This window comes from Nannospalax galili, unplaced genomic scaffold (genome assembly GCF_000622305.1).
Source record: "Nannospalax galili isolate Female #2095 unplaced genomic scaffold, S.galili_v1.0 scaffold346, whole genome shotgun sequence".
NCBI classification, from domain to species: Eukaryota; Metazoa; Chordata; class Mammalia; order Rodentia; family Spalacidae; genus Nannospalax; species Nannospalax galili.
Window position 1 is genome coordinate 2,552,631 of NW_008357637.1, and position 21,226 is coordinate 2,573,856.

General features: G+C 40.4%; 1 protein-coding gene and 1 pseudogene across 2 annotated transcripts in view; both read left to right on the forward strand.

The window, feature by feature from the left end:
- The window catches only part of Rapgef4 (Rap guanine nucleotide exchange factor 4), a 362,806-nt gene that overhangs the window by 13,194 nt on the left and 328,386 nt on the right, over positions 1 to 21,226 (forward strand). The window lies entirely within an intron of this gene.
- On the forward strand, positions 8,321 to 8,549 carry LOC103751743 (annotated as a pseudogene).

Consider the following 21,226-nt stretch of genomic DNA (forward strand, 5'->3'; position numbering starts at 1 on the left):
TTGGAATTTTGTGTTATCTTTAAAAAATTACATTGATTGATTGATTGATTGATTGATTGTGTGTGTGTGTGTGTGTGTGTGTGTGTGTGTGTGTGTGCCATACATGTCGTGGTGTATGTGTGGAGGTCAGAGGACAACTTGCAGGAATCTGTTCTTTTCTTCCACCATGTGGATCCTGGGGATTGAACTCAGGTCATTAGGCTTGGTGGCAATCTCACCTGCCTTGGCCTATCTTTTAAATATTATTATTTAAAGATATGAAAAATACTGTTTGTTTTACCTTTTCCTCCCTCCAGCCTTCCCTCTCTCACTTTCCTCCCTTCTACTCTTCCCTCTTTTTATGTCTTTGGACAGGGTCTTACAGTATACCCTATATTGGACTTGAACTCACAGTCCCCCTGCCTCAGCCTCTTGAATCCTGGGATTATAAGAGTGCTCCACTCTGCCCAGCTTAATTTTCCATTATAGTAAGTTTTCAGGAAAAAGAAAGCTACTCTTAGAGAACTGCTGAGTACCATTCAGATCAAAAGAAGTGGGAACACTAGGATGCACTTGCAGAGATACTGTGGGTGTGCCTTGGCCGTGGATGCTGTTGTTGCTCCTGCCTATGGATGAACTCTGGGTTTTCGTATTCAGCCAACTTAGTTTCATCAGGGTGAATTTAGTGTCTATGTGGACTCAATGTTCCCTTAGGCTTCAGGTTGAAGTCCAAAATGAGGAAATGGTCTCATAATCCTGATAATTTCTTATTTGAAGGGTTTGTTCCCTGTACTAAGCATTTTTTTTCCTGTTATTATTATACCACTGGTCTTTTCATAACATTTTTGATTGGGCTCTTAGCATATTTTCCTCATCATGATATAGTAACATTTTATATTTCAATGTTCCCTTAGGCTTCAGGTTGAAGTCCAAAATGAGGAAATGGTCTCATAATCCTGATAATTTCTTATTTGAAGGGTTTGTTCCCTGTACTAAGCATTTTTTTTCCTGTTATTATTATACCACTGGTCTTTTCATAACATTTTTGATTGGGCTCTTAGCATATTTTCCTCATCATGATATAGTAACATTTTATATTTATCTGTTTTACTTTTTTTTATATTAAAAATTGAAGTCCACTTGGGAATCATGAGTCTCTTTTTCAGTATGGTATCAGGGCAACTGTGTACATCAGACTCATTCCCTGATGGTATTTGAAGATCGAACTTGTAGAGTTATACCTATCTGTCTACTAGCCAGGTTTTATATCTTATTTATGTAAAATAATTTTAAAAACTTAGATCAGGAATCCCTGTTTAATTATTCAGAACATTAGAGCACAGATAAGGGAGCTCTCTCTTGATGCAGCAGAATGCAGTTGCAGAAGATATCCAGGGACTCATAGAAGGCAGCTTTCTGTGTGAGGCAGATGTTGAAGCATAGCCAGTCTGGGAGCCCAGCTGATAGAATGTGAGCAGAATATGATCTTGTGCTTTCACCTCTGGCAACTGCACATTATCAGTTTGGGAATGCATCTTATCTTCCCCTCAATTGAATTTTATGTTATCTCTCTTACCACTTTGCTTCCTACCTTTTCAGCACTTTGTCGGATATTTATCTTAACAACTTCTGAGACTCATTTTAGACTTCAATAGCATTCAACAGGTTCTGGATGTCAAAGTAAATTTAATTTTAAAAAACCCTGTGGGCTTAGAGGATTGATATATTGTTTGTCTCTCTTATCAGAAGTTCTAACCTTAGGAATCCCCAGGAGACATAGGCAAGCTCATTGCTCCTTAGAGGAGTGCACAGAAATAAAAATAGGCACTACTTGACAATGCTGTTATTTTGGGTTGTCTGAAAGATAATAAAGCCAAATTGAAAAATCAAAATAATTTCAGTAGGAGCTGGAGAAATGACTCAGTTGTTAAGAGTACTGGCTGCTCTTGCAGAGGACCCAGGTTTAGTTCCCAGCACCCACATGACAGCTAACAAGTTTATAAGTACAGTTCTAGGGAATCTGATGCCCTCTTCTGGCCTCCATTGACACTGCATACATGTGGTGCATTTACATGCAGGGAAAACACTCATACACATAAAATAAAGACAATAAATCCATCTTAAAACAATTTAAATATAATAATTTAAATATATGCATATATTACTGTCACTTTGAGGGAATGCATAGCCATTGGTGAAAGGGAGAGTGAACAGCAACAGAGTAAAAAACAGCAAGGAATGATTCCAAATGCTGAACAGTCACCTATAAAAGAGCTTTTCTTCTTTTCATTTTAGTTGAACTTACCTTGCTTTTCTTTTATTTATTCATTTTCTATTGATTTTTATCTGCTACGGTAAGATTCTTCCACAGAAGACTGCCTCTATGAATGGAAGAGGGGCATTTAAATCTATTTCTTTTCAGTTGGCACTGACGACACATACAATTGATTTCATGTACTGCCTTCTGCTTATTTCTATCATTATATAGGAGAAACTTCATTGATGAGAGTTTATCTCATGATATCAACCTTAGAGGAATTAAAAAGAGTTCTAAAAATATGAAAAATTGGTAATAAGGGAAATTATAGAAGAGGAAAACTTTTGTTTTTAAGCCCATGATCTTACTGTGACAGGTAGTGGAGACAGTGTGCCACTGAAGTGCTTACCAGTCACCCAGTTGCCATTACCATGTTTTTCTATCCTCCCTTGGGTCGGGGGGGGGGGGGGGGGTGGTGTTTCAGGATGGTGTAGTGCCCCACCCCCATTCTAGCTACTTTCTGAAATTATTAACAATTAACCTGGAGTGACATCTTTCTCCTTTGCAGATGGAAAAAATGATACTAGCTTTGAAAACTTACAGACTATGCTTTAAACTATCTTTTAATTTGGGTCAAATTAAAGAATTTCTGGGTTATAATTAGTATTTCTAGAAACCTTATTACCAGGGATAACTGGCCGTACATTTTTACCATCCTTCTCTGCAGTATTTTTGGTCTGAATGTGTTTCAGCTTGTGCTCTGCACCTTTATTTAAAATGAACATTATAGGAAGATAATTTCCTAAGCTACTAAACTTTCTATAATTTTTTAAAAAAATTGTTTTGAGAATGGGTTTCCCTGTAGACCCAGCTGGCTTAGAACTCATGATGTGGACCAGCTTGGTCTCAGTCTCACAGAGATCTGCCTGCCTCTGTCTACCCAGTGCAGGGATTAAAGTCATGTGCCACTACGCCCAGCTTAAATTTTTGTAATTTTTACTGATTGAAGTCATAAAGATCATATTTTTTTCCTTATTTTCAGAAATTAAGACATTTGAAAATGACTGTTGCTGCTATAAATCAATAATCTTGTGTTTTTCTTGAATTTTAAATTTGTACTCCCTTAGGATAGAGAGCTAGCTATAGAACTAAAGTTATTTAATGTGTAAAGAGATTTAAGATTTATTTTTCATGGAGGTAGTATGATAGCTGCCATAACCCCCATTTTATAAATAAGGACACCTATGAAAGCTGTGACCCCGTCTTAAAAAAAAAAAAGTAACAAGAAGAAATGGCAAACAGAACTAGGAACAATTATTTTTAAATTATCTTAAAATATTCTTATTTAGAAATAATTACAGATTTGTAAGAAGTTGTGAAAACATGCACAGGGGTGTAGGTGTCCCATGCAACCTTCACTCCTAATAGTAACATCTCACATGACTGTTGTGATGGTTTAAATGAATGTCTGCCATAGGTTCCAAGTATTTGAACACTTTTTCCCCAGTCACAGGTGCTGTTTGTGGAGGTTTAGGAGGTACCACCTTCCTGGAAGTGGCGTGGCACCGCGGGGTGGGTTTTGAGAGCATATAGCTTGCCCACTTCCAGTCTGTCTCTCTACTTCCTGTGCCTGCTTGAAGATGTGAGTGCTCATCTTTCTGTTCCAGCTGCCTCCTGCCATGCCCCTTCACCATGGTGGACTCTTATCCCTGGAACTGTAAACCCAATGAACTCTTTCTTCTATAAGTTGTCTTGGTCATGGTGTTTTATCACAGAAACAGAAAAGTAACTAATACAGTTATATTATACAATGTTAGACAAGGGAATGTACATCAGCCTAACCCAGAGGTTTTTCAGGTTTTACACAGATTCGTGCACGTGTGCATGCTTCACATGTATATGCACTTCTCTGTAATTTTATCATTTGTGTGTACTTGTGTACCACCATAACCCAGATATAGAGGTGTTCTGTCTCTGCAAGACTCCCTCTGTTAAGCCTTCAGAGCCACTCCTACCCCTCTCCTGTCAATCACAACTATTTAAAAAACATTTATTATTTTTATTTTATGTGTATGAGTGTATTGTCTGCGTGTATGTGAGTGCACCCGTGTCATGCAATGCCGCGGATGTCAGAAGAGGGCTTCAGATTCCCCTGGAACTGGAGTTAAGGACGGTTTGTAGCCACCATGTGGGTGCTGGGAATTGAACCCGGGTCCTCTGCAAGAGCAGTCAGTGCTCTTAACCGCTAAGCCATCTCTCCAGCCCCAATAACAACTATTTTTTAAATCAATAAACAGATATATCTTAGATCTGACCCCAGTTCATAGCTCTCATTTATCTTTGTAGGCATTGTTGACAGCTGATGACATTTCAAGTGTTGTTTGGTAGAAAGTATTTATTAGGACAAGACATTCAGTAGATCATTTAGAACTTTTTGCTTGTTTATTTTGAGACAGGGTCTCACTGTAGCCCCTGTTGGCCTGGAACTCATTATTATAGACCAGGCTGATCTCAGTTTCACAGAGATCTGCCTGCCTCTGCCTCCTGAGTGCTGGTATTAAAGGCATGTACCACCATGCCCAGCAAGTTTAGAAATAACTTTAACATTTAAGAATTTTGTTCCTAAATCCCAGTTTAGGAATGACTATAAGCAAAATGGAAAGGTGCTCTGTGTCTTCCTCGTCCCGGTTCCTGCAGCCCTTGACTCACTCATCTCATTTTGTTGGTTTCTTTGAATTCCCTTAGGACCCTGCAGATACCTGTGGTTGGCAGAATTACAGCCTACCCCAATTCTTACCCTTTGCAATACCCTTTCCACCATGGATGGATTCTGGGGGACCTATAAGGAGCTTTCATCATGATTGGTGTACTAAGGTGTCCTTAGTTGATTGATTCCAGTCCCCTCTTCTGTCCAGATACCTTGGGTTGACATTTCTTCCTGCCTCCTACCTCTCTTGTAGACCAGTTTCTTAATTATTAGAAAAGTAAGGCAGGCACATTGGGCCCCACCCCCCTGGAAGTGGACTCGAGATTGTAGGGTCAGCCTACCTTGTATCTATTTATTTAGAGTCTTAGTGTTCTAAATTTCCTAGCCATTAACAAAGTAATCTGAGCCAATGTGTTAAGGAGTTTAATGGGCTATTTCATTCAGAAATGATTGTATTTCTAATAAAGAATTCCTGGAGAGAGGGCTCAGTAGTTAAGAGCACTGGCTGCTCTTGCAGAGAGCCCAGGTTCATTTCCCAGCACATACATGGTAGCTAACAACTGTCAGTAACTCCAGTTCCAGGGGAATCCAACACCTTCTTCTGACCTCGTGGGTACTGCACAACATGGATGCACTTACACACATGCAGGCAATACACTCATACACATAAAATAACAATAATAAATAAAATATTAAAAAAGAATTTACTATAGCTGTGAAACTCTTAACCCCAAGAAGGTCAGGGTGCAAGTTATAGGACAAGCTTGATTGCCCTTTCAAGTTCCATCTTGTTGATGTATGCATTCTAAACCAACCCCTCAGCCCAGCCCTAAAGCACCTGCTTGGATATACCATTTCCCAGGCATTGTGCTGATCAAGGATTTTTCTATACTTTGTTGTAGCTCACAAGAATCTCAAGTGACATAAAGTTCTGAAAACCTGCTGGAGTCTCAAAGTAGGTCAGAATGTGCTCTTTGGGGCATAAGTTTATTTGGCACACACAGCGATGAATGAACAGTTGAAGGCCTGACTATAGTTATTTGCAGTCTTCAGTTACTCGGAAATGTACAGAAGGTTTGTCTTCTAAATCATTGGTTAACATTATTTAATAATTCTAGTAGAAATGCTTAAATGATCTTTCATACGGCTTTTTCCAAACTGTATGGATTTTCTCTTAAGAGTTCAGGCTCCCTATCTTGAATGTAAATCAGTATTCCCTGTTATACTATCGTGACTTTGAAGTTTGTGGATCATCTGTTTTAGTATCGAATGCCCCCAGTGCTTGCGTTCTTTATTTTTAGTTCTGTCTGCTTGTGTTCTGCTTCTGTGTCTGTTCCCTGCTGCTCAGAAGCTGTTGCTCTTTGCTGGTTGCCCTTTAAGTTTCTTGTGTCTTCTCTTGTACAAATATAATATGTTGTTGCTAATCCTTTGGACTTAGAATCCAGGTAACCAAGTTTATTAGAGCTATATGAATAATATGAACGTGTGTGTTTTGCCCCCTGAGTATTTCTCCTTTAAGTAAAATATGAATTTCAGCATTTTAGTGCCATGATCTTGGTTTCATAATTCCTTTTAAATTTATTTGCTACACGGTCTCCTGTTTTTTTTTAAACAATTGGATTTCTAGATAATATTTTTGAAAGTGGATGTATTATAATGAACTGAATTTCTGCATTCAACATATATTTACTGAGTGCTCAGGAAACAGCTCAGTCCTTTGGATTCATTAGTGAGCAAAGCAGGATGCTTTTGCTTTCCGAGAGCTTATTTTCTAACAGCAGAAATAGATGCCCCATAAGCATAATGACAAAATAAATTACACTTTATGTTTGAAAATGATGCAAGTTATGGAAGAAACAAGACAAAGTAGAAAAACAAGCAGCACTCAGTAAGAGATTGGGGGTGCTAGTGTGGGTGGAGAAGATTGTAATATTACATAGTATGGTGAAGATACCATTCATTAGGAAAGTGAGTTCTGTGAAGAGGCATACATATAGAATAAGAATGCTCAGCAAAAGGAATAGCCAGTACAGAGGCCTTTGTGTGGGCATGTGGATTGCTTGAGGAGGCTACTGTGGCTAAGTGAATAAGGAAAAGAGTAAGAGGAAGTCACATGGAAAAACAGGTCAGATCAGGTAGGGACTTAGCATCTCTCATAAGGGCCTTAGGGTTTACTCTGAGATGGAGTGCCACTAAAGGGTTTTGAGCAGAGGGATCACATGGCTTACATTTTAATTTTCATTATTTTAAGATTTATCATATATTATTTTATTTATTTATTTATTTATTTATGTATGCATGCATGCACACAAATGTGTAGTGCCCATGGAGGCCAGAAAGGGTATTGAATCCATTGGAGCCAGAGTAACAAGCATGTGTGAGCTGCTTGAGAAGGGTGCTGGGATCTGAACTCTGGTCCTCTGATATGGCAGTAAGCGCTGTAACTGCTGAGCCATTCCTCCAGCCCCCTTGACTTATGTTTTAAAAGTATCACAATGTTTATAATGTTGAGAAAGAGTTGTGGAGAGCAGGATAATGGAGGAGGAAGAGAGGTCTGGTAGGAGGCTGTTCCGATCATCAGGTGAAGATGTTGCTGGCTTGGATCAGGTGGCAGCTGGGAAGGTGTGAGCAGTGCTAGGATACATGTTGGATAGGCTCTGCCCATGAGTTGAAAGTGGGACTATGAAGGGAACAGGTTAATGTGATCCTAAGGATTTTAGACTGGGAGTTAGAAGGGTCATAGGACCGTCTGTTATGCTGGAGAAGGTGTAGAGGAAAAGAGGCGTTCAGACCTGTTGAGTTTTCCATGTCTAGTAGACATTCAACTGGAGATAAGCAATGCATGACTCTGGAGTTTGGGAGCTAGGTCTGAGCTGCAGCTATAAATTTGGAGATCATTAACATGTAGGTGATATTCAAAGTTATAAGACTGGGGACACCAAGGAAGCTTGGCCCCGAAAAAGAGAGTTCAGGAGGAAGGGGAGTAACTAACAGAAGCTGTGTGGGAGTGACCAGGGAGGCAGGAGAAAAGAAAGGAATGTGGAATGCACCTTGGAGAGCAAGTGAAGATGTTTTTAAATATCCAGATGATTGTGTTATTTTGACAAAACAGGAAAGGAAATAAAAAGGAACTGGAAAGACCACTGACTGGGTTTGCATTTGAAGTTTTTATATCTTATAGGCGATATGACTTAAATTAGTCTCCTCTCACCTGCTTTGCAGTTGGGCGAGTGCAAACTCTGTTAGGTCTTGTATTGGGGTGTGAGGACACCAGCAGTGCTAAAAGCAAACATAAAAGATATATACACCAGGGCATTGGCAGCCTGTGCAGGTCGGGGCACCTGCATACTTGCTCTTCCCTAGGCAGCTGCCATGCCATGGTGGGACAAGAGGATCTGGTGTAGCTGGAGATTCATCAGGACTGGGCAGAACCTGGAGTACATAGAGATCATCACCAGCAGCAACAAGAAAATCTCAGACTTTCTCAACTTGTTCAATATGTCTTGTCGTTCAAGGTTTGCAATGCTAAACGAGAAATTGACAGCCCTGGAATGGAGAATAGAGTACACTGAAGCACAGGTGACAAAAGGTGAGACACTCACCTAGAACTGTGCCACCCTGTTGCTGGAAAGTTGCTGTACAGAACACAGGCCACGTGGGAAAGGCCCAGCAGCTTTCTGCTCCTCCTCCTCTCCTTAAAGAGAAACAGGGCTTCTTGTTTTTCTTTTTTCAGAAGTGGTCTTTGGGCTCTGCCAAGTTCATCCGAGATGTGATGTGGCATGGGGGAGAAGTCCAGAGGACCTCCAAAACAACATTAGGAATTTTCCCTTTTTAGTAACATTTTACGAAACTACTTGTCAATGTGTTGGAGGTGCACAGAGCCAAAAGGCTGGGACTCTATTAAGGTCCCATCCACCTCTCATGCTCTCTCTCTGACTTTCTCTCCAGCTCCCATTGCCTCTGCACTGATTCTGTCCACAATCTGTCTTCTTCCCATCCATGGTGGGAAGTAGGGGCCTGTCCTGGCTGAGACGCTCATGCCCTGGCAGCGTAGCTGCCAGAAAAAGTTTTTACTAACCCACCAGTTTCTTGTTTTGGGGAGGTCAAAGCCAGGTCCCCAGTTGGCTTGAAGGGACATTTTCGGTTTTCTTTCTGTCACTTGGGGTACCTATGCCTCACATATTTCCCTAATGAACTCCTCAATTTTATCTGACTGCTGTGATTGTGCTGGGAAGAGGAGCTAGAGATGGACTTAATATATCACGAACATGATCTGTAGGAATATTCTCTAACAAAACCCCTCAGATATAGCTGTTTGGTTGAAAGCCTAGGCAGTTCACCAGCCAAAGTGCTTATGTTTGGACACTTTGACCAATTCATCTTGGAATCATTTGGTCATTCAGCACACTTACTATGTAGGTATGCTAGACTCCAATAAAATAGTATGGTATTGAATCAGAAAAAAAGATATATATACCAAGTGCCGTGCAAATGCATAGCAGATGGCTTAGACAATTGCTCAGGTAATTCAGCTAGAGTTCAGGTAAAGGGGACAGTCCAAGTGAGGAGATATGGAGGTACAGAGGACAAGAGGGAGGAAGGATGACATGGCTACAACTATAGAATCATGGGGTATTATTTCTCTGTAACAGATGGGGAAAAGAACAGAGAATCAACCTCACTTAGACAAATACTGAACAGTAAGGAAGCAAGCTGTCACAGCTGAGGCACACGGGCTGCTATGAAACACAGAAGTGCCATTATCAATAAAGCCAGAGTTGGCAAGGGAGGAACAAATAAACAACATATGGCTCACTGGTTGCCACGTCCCTGGAAACATATCCTCTGGAAGAGATAGTGTGACTCTGTATATGAGTTTCTAATTTGTGCACACTTGCTTTTAGATACACATGAAGGTTGGGAAATTATACCTACCCAGTTTACCCAAGAAAATTGCTACCATAAAAGCAACCATAGATTTATTGTTCTGAATGAGACGGAGTGGTTGCATTTCTTTCTATTCCCGTCAAGCCCATTTGTAAGCCCTGTCATTATAAAATAATCAGAAAAAGGATTCTAAAAGTTGGAGAGAGAATGGCAGATAGACTAGGAAGCCCTTTGCCTAGAGAGTGACACAGTGGTGAGTTCTTTGAGCTTTCTTTTTGTCTCATATAACCCCGAATGGGTGTTGGAATAGATATAACCCAGGAACACTAAAATAGTCTGTCTCAAGAAAAGCCTGTTTCTCTGTAGTCATAGGACCAAGGGAAAGGAAAGCTGAATGAAACAGCAGCAGCAACAACAAAGACCTTCTGGACAATAACTGCTCTATTTTAACTAGACTCCATAGATAAGACTGAAGGCTTACTTCCAACCCTGTTAGCAAAGACTGAGTGAGGAACCTGGTTTCTTCCTCCTTTGCCTGGCTGTAAAGAAGCAGCCATTCCTTCCCTTCCAAATTTTAAAGCAGCCATCATAAAATTACTTCCATAAGCAAATAGGACTACTCTTGGAATAAAATGAAAAACAGAATATCTAAGCAGAGCAACAGAAAGATTGATGAGAGAAATAAAAAAAACTAAAGAACAGAATGGAAATACAAGAACTGAAAAATACAATAACTGAAATTAAAAGGTCAATGGATGGCTCAACAGCAGAATGGAAAGGACAGAAGAAAGAATCAGTAAACTTGAAGATAGAGTAATAAATTTCAAGAAGGGGAGCAAATCTCCAACATAACAACCCCAAAGAAATCCATTCCAAGACACATAAGTTTTTTAAAACAAAGCAAATATTTAAAAGCGGCAAGAGAGAAATGCTACCTTATCTGCAGGGAAAAATAGGAAGAGTGAATTTTTCATAAAAAAATCAAATTCCAGGATAAAATGAACAACGATTTCCAAGTGTGGAAAGAATTGGCATCCCAGAATTCTTTGTTCAGTAAAAATATTCTGTAAGAATGAGGAGAAATCAAGATGTGTTCAGACATAAAGGTTTGTGACTAGCAGGCCTACCCAAAAAAGAATGAACAAAAGAAACTCCTGAAACAGAACAGAAATGAGAAAAGAAGGAACCTTGGGAAATCAGGAAGGAAGGAGGGACAATGGAAAGAGTAAAACCACAGAGCAGAGGAAAAAGGAGATTCAGTTAAAATAGCGGCATAATACACGAGAGATGCATGAAACTGATTGCTATTAGGAAGTGTCTGCCTTTCCCCAGTAGCCTGTAAATCGTCTGCCTTTCCCCAGTAGCCTGTAAATCATCCTACCTTCCCCTGTGTATCCAAATTCCATCTTTTTAAAAAATATTTTATTTAATTTTATTTTGTGTGTATTACCTGCATGTATGTAAGTGCACCCATGTCGTGCGGTGCCCATGGAGGTCAGAAGAGGGTGTTGGATCCCCTGGAACTGGAGTTGCAGAGGGTTGTTAGCTGCCATGTGGGTGCTGGGGATCCAACTGGAGTCCTCTGCAAGAGCAGCCAGTGATCTTAACCATTCAGCCATCGCTTTAGCCCCAGACCATCTTCTTAAAAAGCCCCCAATAATGCTCTTCTACTACTCACTTGGGTACAGAATGATTTTAAATAGTTATTTTTTAAATAATTTTTTATTGAGCTTTTATAATTTCATACATTTCCACTCAAATCCAGACCTCCCTCCCTCATCTGTGCCTCCCTGTATCCCCCAACTGAACCCATGGACTATGCTATACATGCTGAGTCCTATTCATTCAGGTGTTTATACCCAAATGTCTGGCAGTGTAAATGCATCCACTGGAGTCTAGTCAGCCCATCAGTGGTTGTAATGCAAGTCATACTCTCCCTCACCCAGCAGCTGTCAGTCTCAAATAGTTCTCAATCCATTGCCGGCCTGCCACCTTTTTCTCACCTCCCCTTTGGGCCCTTATTTAATTGAGCTGACATGGGTTCCCGTGCTTGATGCCACTGCTGCTACAGGCTCGTGTGAGCAAACCTCTAGTGGTCTGGAGGCCTCCACTTCCCTGTGTTCATGAACCAGCCCTGGCCCTTACAATCTTTCTGCCTCCTCTTCTGCAATGGTCCCTGAGCTGTGGGTGGGTGAGGTTCCATATGGGAGTCCCATCCTACACTCTACAGTCTCTTATTCTCCAAACTTGGCCAGTTGTGGCCTTCTGTGTGTATCACACTCTGATGTACATGGAAGCCTCACTGCTGTGACTTGAGGGGTGCGTTAGCCCTCTCTCCACCCCTTTTTCTGCTATGTTCCATGAGCTTTAGTTATAGAGATTCAATTGCAGATGTGTCCCCTAGTACTGGGCATTTCCCAGGGGAAATATTGAGCTTTTACAACCTCTCTGCTTCTGGTCTTCTACCTATTACTCTACTCTTCCTCTGCCCTAGCCTAGATGGTCGCACACTGATTACCTCCTGAGATACAGATGCACCTTCCACAACTTTTTTTTTTAAAACAGATATCCCTAGTCCCAACCTGCCTGGACTCACTATGTAGACCAGGCTGGTCTCCATCTCAGAGATCTACATACCTGCGCCTCTGACTCCTGAGGGCTGGGATTAAAAGCGTGCACCACCACATCTGGTGTCATAACTTCTTGTCAATCTGTGAGGTTAGTCACACTTGGTCACCGACAGTTATGGTCTCTGTGGCACCCTTAACATTCCACTTGGCACTCACTCTCACTCTGCCTCTTAACCAGCAGTTACTATATTGGGAATCACAGAAACTGTGTGGTGGTTTGAATGAGAATGTCTGCCACAGGCTCCAGCTATTTGGATATTTTGTCCCCAGTTGATGGTGCTATTTTGGGAAGCCTTAGAATGTGGCCTTGGTGCCGGAAGCTCTCCATTGGGGTGGGCTTAGAGAGTTCTTAAGCCCTGTAGGATTTCCAGTGCTCTCTGCTTCCTGTGCCTGCTTGAAGATGCGAGCACTCCTCTTTCTGCTCTGGCCACCTCTTACTTCCCATGCCTCCCTGCCAGGATGGACTCTGAGTCCTCTGGAACTGTAAGCTCAAATAAACTCTTCCTTTTATAAGTTCCCTTGATATCTCAGCAACAGAAAAGTAACTAATACTCTGAGCTTGTGTATATAAAGAGGCCTTTTGTCTGGGTCTAGGGCTCCATGAGAGACAGAGGATGCAAGAGATGGCCAATAGTGGACATTTCCAGCTGATGAATGGCAAATCTGCTCTCTGGCTCTAGGCTTTCTGGTACTCCTACCCTGCATTTGGACCATATCACTGTCTAACACAAAGTTATAGATAGGAACCTTATGGTATGAATTGGGGAGTGAGCATTTTTGCTTATACATAGATCTACTGTCTTAGCTAGTATGCAGATAGAAATGTGAGGAGAGGGATCAATGCTAAAACACTGGCTCTGGACCTGAGAGGCACCTGCTGCGAGTGACTGTGGGATATGCAATGGAGCTACAAATAGGACGGTAGGAGCCACTACCTTGTTATATGAGAGTTGCCTGGTGAATGCCAGCATCGTCTTCCAATTATTAAACAAGGCAAAGCTTTAGGTTATCATTTTGAAACCAGGGTCTCCAGGATGAGAATCTGGTATGATGTAATTGCTCTAGCTTGATGAACCAGTCAGTAAACAGACGAAGGAGGAGATGAGAGGACAGCAGAGGGATGTGTGCATTCAGTATGTTTCAAGTATCATTTCATCTTGAGAAATCCCTATCCAGCCAGGAATACATACATTGTGAATTATCTGGATGTAGTCATACATGGATTAGAAAAATCTGACTTTCAAATGTCTATGGGTAGAAGAGAAAGAATTTGAAACAAATAATTAAAGCTTATTATTCTATTTTTAAAATTTATTTATTTTTCCACCCACTTCCCAGATGGCACCCTCCCATAGCCTCCCTACCCCCCATTAGAGCCCTTATACTCTGATATCCCTGCTACTGTCTGCTGTGTTATTCCATTTTTTTTAAAGAAAACAAAATTGGAGCTTGTTAGGAAAAGTTTTTAATATATGTTTAAGCATGGGCAGCAAAAGATGAGAGACATGTAAGAGACGGACAGTGGTAGTAGAATTGGTGTGGGATCTCAAGAGAGAGTTGAATTTAAGTGGCTTGACAATGTCATTCATATATATATATATGTGTGTGTGTGTGTGTATAATATGATATATCATATCTATGTGTAATTTGGGTGTGTTTACTATTCTAGTTTTAGGTAATGAAAATATTGTCTAGTTTGTCCTTTTTAAAAACCATTAAAAGATGTATGTGTGAGAGTGTAGTATTCAGGCTACCATGAGCACGTGGAGGTAGGACAGCTTTTGGGAGTCAGCTCTTGCCTTCCACCTTGTTGAGGGAGGGTCTCTTTTGCACTGCCAACTCCAGGCTAGCTGGCCCGCAAACTTCTGAATGATTCTCAGGGGAATTCTCTTATCTCTGCCTCCCATCTTTCCTTACCGGTGTTGAGATTAGAGATGCACATCACTGTATCCAGCTTTTTATATGGGTACTGGGGATTGAACTCTGGTTGTTGGGCTTATATGGTTAGCACTTTTTTATTGAACCTTCTCCCCAGCCCCTTTTAAAAAAATCTTGTTTTATGCTGCAGAATTTTAAATGTATGCATATTTACATTTCCCCTTTTGGCATTTTTCATTGTGTTAAGAAAAAATATTACTTGATTTGTAAAAAATAATATTGTTTTATGATCCAATTAATTCCAGTTCACCATTAAACATATTTTATTTCTGTACATGATTCCTATGTAAATCATGTGCCAAATAAAATTTTATCTGATATTTGAACAAATGTGGAAGCCGCAGAGGTCCTATCCAAAAAATCCCGGTGTCCTGCCATAGGTCTGTGAATTTTGTTTGCTTTTTCAATGGAAATTAAGTTGAAGGAGAGTAAGTGAGATTGTACAATAGGAAGGTGTAGCTCGCTTGTCCCAGTGGAAGGGCAGTAAGGCATCTACACTGTGAGGTGCAGGCAACAGGCTTCAAGTTGGATGCCTGTGGAGAGGATCTAAGTTTAGGAGCACCCATGACTGAACTAAGCAATGGCCTGCACCTTGTATTTTGGACTCAGCATCTGTCGAAAGCATCTTCCTTCTCGGTGATGCAGGCAGACAGAAGTTTTCAGTATAATTTATTGTTCAAAGGAATTGTTCATCAGAAGCATTTTCTCAGTTTATCTGTTTTTTTTTCCACCAGAAATAAATTTGGACAAAACTACTGGACATGTTTCTCCAAGTTTTCTTCTAGATAATTCTGGATTTATCTTCAGGGAAGGGTGTGAGCAATTTCTGCCACTTTTTAAATTTCATTTTGTTTTGCATCTATCTGTATCTGCTGTCTTTAGCTGCAAAATTTTTTTACCTCTTTCTTTGGGAGGATGACTTAAGGGAGGGAGGATGATAGAACACAGGTAATATGAAAATACAGGAACTGGAGAGATGGCTCAGCAGTTAAGAGCACTGACTGCTCTTGTAGAGGACCTGGGTTTCATTTCTAGCACCCACACAGTGGCTAACAACCATCTGTAACTCCAGTTCCAGGGGAATCTGACACCCTCTTCTGACCTCTGCAGGCATTACACGACATGGTGCACCTACCTATGTGCAGGCAATATACTCATACACATAAAATAAAATTAATAAATAAAATGTTTTGAAATGAAATACAAAGGGGAATATTGGAGGTGGAAAAATTGAAGCAGAGAGAGGTTGGGGGGTAGGGACACAAGGGGGCAGTAGAATGTTAACCAAAATGAAGGGGGTGTTTGAAAAAGCCATATGGAAACCTACTATCTTGTAACTAAATTTAAAACAAAATCAAGTTTACTATAAAAAGTTTGAAGGGAGATACCCTGCAAGGCTAGAAAAATCTGCTCTCAGAGTCACTGGTTACTAAACTAAAACCCCAGTACTGGGGGTGGGCCATTTCCTTATGAACTGGTAAGGGAGACCCCAGAGACCCCCAAAACAGCACAGGCTTTTGCCAATCCCCTTGATTGCCCACCAGAACTAGATGATAAGACCCTGTTCCTGAAGACACCACACACCATGAACGCATAATATAAAGGAATTAAGCTGGAACTGAGCTGGAAAGCTTCCTCCCTACTGAATAATTTTCATAGTCCAAGATCAGTGTTCTTACCCGGCTGTGAATCCTTCCATCTATGAGTCCAATTTTCAAGGCAAGACGTGCCCACTTGCACAATAGTAGTACTACTGTTATGGGTATAGCCAACTGCTCTTTGATTAGAGTTGAGATTCACTCTGCAGGAGGGAATTTATGCCTGGTACTTATAAACTTCATTAAAAAAAATAAAACCATATCAGGAGAGTTCCTGGGGTAGGGGAACTGAATGCTGTTATTTAGCTAAATTGGTGTAGTGTCAAGCTGTCATCTATTTATGTTCATATCCATAGACAAATATTTTTGTCTGCCTTCATCACTCACTTTCTGGTGAATGTTAGTGAATGCAGATTCATGGCTGTACAAAGTAAGTGACAGATGAGTGCTCAGTCCTAAACAAGACATTTATACCAGCCCCTCTAAAGCACAGGGGACGTTGCAGAAGTGGAGGCAGAAAGAATGTAGGAGGTAGAGGATAGGAAAGGTTGAGAAATGACATCTGGGCAGATCAGAAACTCACAGCAGCCGAGATTACTGCACTGGGTCCACATAAGAATGGGCCTGTCAGTAGTCAGGCATGGGTGGGGAGACTTGGGGGCCTCATCCCTCATTGCTGAGCAATTTGTACTGATAGATTTAAGAAGGGGGGGAATTCCTGCCTTCATCTGTATTCACTGACCTCACCAGGCTCCAATGGATACAGGCCCTGATTAAGCTGAATGGGTCATAAAACCAAATCCAAAGTTATGATTCTGGGAAAGAGTTTGGTAGGGACAAGGTGAAGTTGACAGGGATGTGAGATAAGAGGGTGTGTGGGAGAGAGTAATCAGAAGACATTATATATATGTTTGAAATTGTCAAATAATCAATTAAAAAAATTTTAATAACTACATGATTAGAAGAAGCATTTCATTACAGCTTTAACATATTCAGTAACACACTCCAGAGCAAAGATACATCTCTTTCACAAGTGGCTGTAAGTTTCTAGGTTTACAGTTGAATTAATACAGTTATACAATATTGAACTCAGTATAAGCCCTGTAAGACATAAAATTGAATGAGTTTTTAATGTTTAAAAGAGATCTCTGGGGGCTGGGCAGGGTTGTGCATGCCTTTAATCCCAGCACTCGGGAGGTAGAGGCAGGCAGATCTCTGAGTTCAAGGCCAGCCTGGTCCACATAGTGAGTTCCAGGAGAGCTGGGGCTACAGGGAGACCCTGTGTCAAAAAGACCAAAAGAAAAAAAAAATCTCCATTACATTTTATAATATATTGTTCCTTGCAGAAAGACTCATTGTTTTTGCTACTAACACTGAAATGTTGGCTAATGCATCTCTAATCTATATGGATCTGATTATTACTAGTCATAATCGGTTGTGCTTGGATCCTTGGCGCCTGTGTATGTCTATAAAGTCATTGGGTAGATTTTAATGGTAATGTTTATCACCTCTACCAATTAACATGACATAAATTTCCATGCTTCCTCCTCAAATATAATACATTTAAAAAAAATTGTTGATTTTGTGTATGTGTATATCTCACACAACATCCCAAACCATCTTATTCAACTATACACCCACTTACCAGATGGCACCTTCCCCTAGCCTCCCTCCCCCGACTAGAGCCCTTATACTCTGATATCCCTTGTGTTGTCGGCACCCCCAGCCATTCTCTACTACTTGTCCATCTGGTGAATCTAGTCAGCCTATCTAGAGGTCTTTGTTTTAGGAAGGTCAGCTGTTCCTCATCTAGCAGCAATCAGTTATCAATATTCCTTTAGATAGCATTGGGGTCTGCTGTTCATTTTCCCAGTTCTGTGCTGGATTACTATCTGGAAGTCCCTTTGGCTACCCTGGCCAACAACTCAAGAGAAGATATCTCCTATCTGGCATTGTTGCTTGTTATGTAGCCTTTAGCTATATACATGGACTCTTAAAAAATCATATTGGCCCCCTTTAATCTTTGGTTATACTTTCCTTTTGGGTGTTTAAGGCCATACAGTTGGCCCAGATAAACAAATTTATTTTTACTCTTAAGGTCGTTTGAGGATCTGTTCCTCAGGGGTCACATGGGCTTGGGAGGAGCCCCTGGCTCCTTTCTTTTACCAGTTCCACCTATGTGAAGATAAGTCAAAGGCCCTACTCGACCATGGCTGGCTTTTCTTGGAAGGATAGAGGAAATGTTTCCTCTGTGTTGACCCTCCTCTTTGTAGACTGGACACCTGTTCAAGTCCATCTGATGGGGTCTCCTCAACCTCCTTGATCAAGAGGACAGGTGACCCACCACAATTACAGGAAATTTTGAGAGATGCTCATAGTCCCTTGGTACTAGGCGACCTAGGAGGGCAAGGAGCAAAACCTGTCCTTTATGTCCCTCTGACCAAATTATCATAGGCCTCAAAGTATGTCTGTTAAACATCCAAGAAGGTTAGTTCCACCAGTCTTGTACTTTTAATTACTGTGTGTCATGTAGATAAATCTTGGGCAAACACCAATTGTTCTCAGATAAACCTTACCTAGACATATATTTCTTGATCTGCTATGTATAATTTGTCAGTAGGTTGTTGGATAATATGGTTCCCTCTGGTTTTTAAAACTAGCTAGGCATTATTTATCTCTTGCATTGTCTCACCCCTCAATCATGGTTTCCCCAATTAAGGGGCCCCCATTTCCCCCCTTTTTTCCTTAATAATATCCTTCTCCTACGGTCCTACCTCTCTTGAGCTCCTTCTTTCCCTTTATCCCCTAGGTTCCTTGTGTACCCTTCCCTCCCCTCTCCCTTAAACTAACCCAATTTTTATCCATATCTCCCTTATTAAGGCCTGTTTCCTACTGTTCTTCTCTTTCAGGTTCTTTCTTTTCCTTTACCTCCCTGTTTCCTTTCCATTATCCTGGTTCCTGTCGTTATGTCTAGATACATACTCACTTATCAGTTTTGGTTCTAGGATCCACATATGAGGGAGAACATATGTTAATTTTTTTTCTGAGTCTGTGTTACTTCACTTAGTGCAACAGTTTCTAGTTCCATCCATTTACCTGAAAATTTCATGATTTCATCTTTCTTTACTGCTGAGTAAAACTCTATCATATAAATTGAACCACATTTTCATTATTCACTCATCAGTTGAGGGGCACTTAGGTTGCTGCCATCTCTTAGCTATTGTGAAAAGAGCAGCAACAAACAAGGATGTACAAGTGTCTCTGCAATAGGATGAGTTCTTTGGGTATATGCCAAGGAGTGGTATAACTGGGTCAAATGGTAGGTTCATTTGTAGGTTTTTAAGAGTTCTACACACTGCTTTCCATAGGGGTTGAACAAGTTTGCAGCCCCACCAGCAGTGGATGAATGTTCCCCTTTCCACACATCCTCTCCAACATTTGGTATCATTTGTTCTCTTGATCTTAGCCAGTCTGACTGGGGTAAGATGAAATCTTAAAGTGGTTTTAATTTGCATTTCCCTAATTATTAGTGATGTTGAACATCTTTTAAGATGCTTCATAGCCATCTTTACTTCATCTTTTGAGGACTCTCTGTTCAGCTCCTTAGCCCTTCTTTTAATTGGGATACTTTTTGTCTTAGTTCTCTGTTTTTTGAATTCGTTATATATTCTAGATATTAAACCTCTGTCAGATGTGTCACTGGTGAAGATTTTCTCCCATTCTGTGGGTTTTCTGTTAACTTCCCTGGTTTCCTCCTTTGATATACAGAAGCTTTTTAGTTTAATGAGGTCCCATTTGTTAATTCTTGCCCTTGTTTCCTGAGCAATTGATGTCCGGTTTAGAAAATCCTTTCCTAAGCCTATATCTTGTAGGTTTTTCCCAATGTTTTCTTCTAACAGTTTCAGAGTTTCAGACTTTACATTGAGGACTTTGATACATTTGGAATTGACTTTGTGCAAGATGAAAGATAGCGGTTTATTTTCATTCTTCTACAGGTAGAGATCCAGTTTTGCCAGCACCATTTGCTGAATATGCTGTCTTTCCTCCAGTTAATGTTCTTGACCCCTTTGTCAAATATCAGGTGGCTGAAATTGCATGTACTCATATTTGGGTCTTCACTTTTGTTCCATTGATCTGCGGGTCTATTTTTGTGCCAGCACTGTGTTGTTTTTATGACTATAGCTCTGTAATACAGTTAAAATCTGGTATAGTAATCCCCCTGACATTGCTCTTAGTGCTCAGGGTTGCTTTGGCTATCCTTTTGTGCTTCCATATGAATCTTAGGATGGTTTTTTTTCCCAATTCTGTGAAAAATGTCATGGGGATTTTGATTGGCATTGCATTGAATCCATAAGTGGCTTTTGGTAGGATGGTCATTTTCACAATATTAATTCTTCCAATCCATGAACATGAGAGGTCCTTCCATCTTCTGATGTCTTTTTCAATCTCTGTCTTTAAAGATTTAAAATTTTCATTGTAGAGGTCTTTAATGTCTTTGGTCAGGTTTATTCCGAGATATTTTATTTTATTATTTTGCAGCTATTGTGAAGGGGAGTGTTTCCATTACTGTTTCTCTGATTGCTTGTTATTGGTATATAGAAAGGCTACAGACTTTTGTAGATTAATTTTGTAACCTGCCACCTGAGTTCAATGTGGATGCTTCCAGTTTTTCTCCATTTAGGATGATGTTTGCTGTGAGTTTGTTATATATGGCTTTAATTGTGTTGAGGTATGTTGCCTCCAGTCCAGTTCCCTCTAGGGCTTTGAATATAAATGCACATTGACTTTTGTCAAAGGCCTTCTCTGTAGCTATTGAGATGATCACGTGGTTCCTGTCGTTGAGTCCATTTATGTGATTTATGATGTTTATTGATTTACGTATATTGAACCACCCCCGCATATCTGGGATAAAGCTGACTTGATCACGGTGGATGATCTTTTTGATGTGTCTCTGTATGCAGTTTGCAAGTATCTTGTTGAGAATCTTTGCATCTGTGTTTATTAAGGATATGGGTCTATAGTTTTCTTTTTTTGTAGTATCTTTACATGGCTTTGTTATTAGAGTGATGCTGGCTTCACAGAAGGAATTTAGAAGTTCTCCCTCCATTTCTATCTTTTTGAATAAATTAAGTAGTATCAGATACAGATGTCTTTAAATGTCTGGAGAATTCTGCTATAAATCCATCTGGTCCTTGGCTTTTTTCAGTCAGGAGGTTGGTATTACTGTTAA